Source organism: Cyprinodon variegatus, unplaced genomic scaffold, assembly GCF_000732505.1.
Source record: "Cyprinodon variegatus isolate N-32 unplaced genomic scaffold, C_variegatus-1.0 Scaffold645, whole genome shotgun sequence".
In the NCBI taxonomy this organism is placed as follows: domain Eukaryota; kingdom Metazoa; phylum Chordata; class Actinopteri; order Cyprinodontiformes; family Cyprinodontidae; genus Cyprinodon; species Cyprinodon variegatus.
In genome coordinates this window covers 125994-127879 of record NW_015151098.1, presented here as the reverse complement: position 1 = coordinate 127879, position 1886 = coordinate 125994, and the positions used below count along the sequence as shown (strand labels likewise).

Here is a 1886-nt window from a genome sequence, read left to right as displayed (position 1 = left end):
TTGGATTGGATTGGATTGGAAAGAAATGACTTATATAGAGTTCCATTTTTTTTCCAGTGCAGCCTTACTGTATCCTTGTTCTTTTCCAAGTAGTGGAAACTTGTTCACAAACATACTAGAAGATTGATAAATAATTTAAAAGCAATTACACATCAAATGCAGTAAACACAAATAGTCCCATTTAAATGCAAATATTAAAAATTGACTTTTACAAACATGTTTTTGTTCTGGACTGGACTTTGACTCTTACATAACACTGGACAATAAATAATAATACTAAAACAATAATATTTTTCATGCATTTGCTTAGTTTCTTTAAACATTCTTACCTGAATGTTGTTCCTTAGTTTTATAATCCAAAGCTTATTGGAAAACACCCTGTTCTCTGTTGTTCGCTCCTCCTTGTCTGTCCATTTAGTGGCTGTTTGTGTTGCATGTAGTCAAACCTCCCACTCATAAGCAACAATAGCTGTTAACAGAGGGAAGACATTGATCTACGGCGCCACCTAGTGTCACATCAGGGCAACACAGAACAGCTTCCTGAGGTGAACTCATCTAAAGGTCAGCACTGAATTATTACAGGGTTTTTTTAAATGCTTAAATCCAAACTCTGATTTTTTTTATAGCACAATTTCTAAAACCTACTTATACTATTTATATAAACCACTTATTAAATTTGCAAAATTAAAAATCACAAACACTGATTTGCACTCAGTGTTGCTTTTTGTGTAATACACACTTCAAAACTGTAGGTTCACAGAACAGTAAATACAACTCATTGCTTTACAGCGACTTTCCAAATGATCAACACACTCCTAGTAAAACTACACATATATGGTTATTATTTACACTATTTTTCCAACTGTCTGGCTCACTATCACATGTTAAAACTATTTTAGATAATTAGTTAACTTTCCAATCAGCCCAAGAATTAAAAAATAAGCCAAAGGTGAGCTGTCTGTGTGGAGCACACACTCAAAAAAAATGTGTCTGCTTTTGGCATTTATTTGATAATATGTAATTACTTTAACACAACTGTTTTATGTCCTACCATTCTAACAAGAAAAAAAACGTGTTAAAGTAACTAAATGTAATTAAGTAAATGCCATTTACTTAATTACATTTTTGGTTGCATTTTTTTTTTCAGTGCAATGGACTGAGCAAGAAAGGAGACAGAGGAAGAGGAGTTGGAGGTGAAAAGGTAGGAGGAAGAGGAGACCAGAAACATCATCATATGTTAGTCTCCATAAGGCTGCTTTGGTCCACAGCTGGTTTACAGATGACCCACTCAAACCCCATACTCTCCATTCTTGAATCCAATTGAAGACTTTTTCTCTGCGTGGCGCTGGAAGGTCTATGACCGTCATCCCCATCAACACACAGCCCTTTTACAGCAATGGAGGATGCATGGGGGTTTATTGACCTTCATCATGTCAGGCCAGGATACGACATTCCATGGTGCTTTGGCCAAGAGGACACTGCATGTTATGTGGATGAAGTCTGGACTCAGAGACCCCATTTTCTCAGTGATCATGGATAAGAGTTTAAGAATTCAGAAAAAAAAAACTGTAATAAGATGGGTTGTGTTAACTGTTTGATACTAAAATAGAATTATTATGAAGGTTTGAAGAGCTAAGCTAGGTTTATTAGCTTTTTTAAAGGTAACTACAATGTTTTGCTGGTTTGGTGAAAGGTTTTCTCATTTGCGTGTAGAGTTTTTCAAAAACAGCCAATAGTAACAAAAATTGAGCTTAAGCAATAAGAAAAAAAATGGTAAAGCACAATTAACAAGGTAAGGGGATTCAATAAGATGATGGATGGATGGATGGATGGATGGATGGATGGATGGATGGATGGATGGATGGATGGATGGATGGATGGATGGA

General features: G+C 35.5%; 1 pseudogene; it reads right to left on the bottom strand.

Moving 5' to 3' along the window:
* Positions 1–418, bottom strand: part of LOC107096716 — a 4192-nt pseudogene extending 3774 nt beyond the window's left edge.
* Positions 419–1886: the final 1468 nt, after the last annotated feature.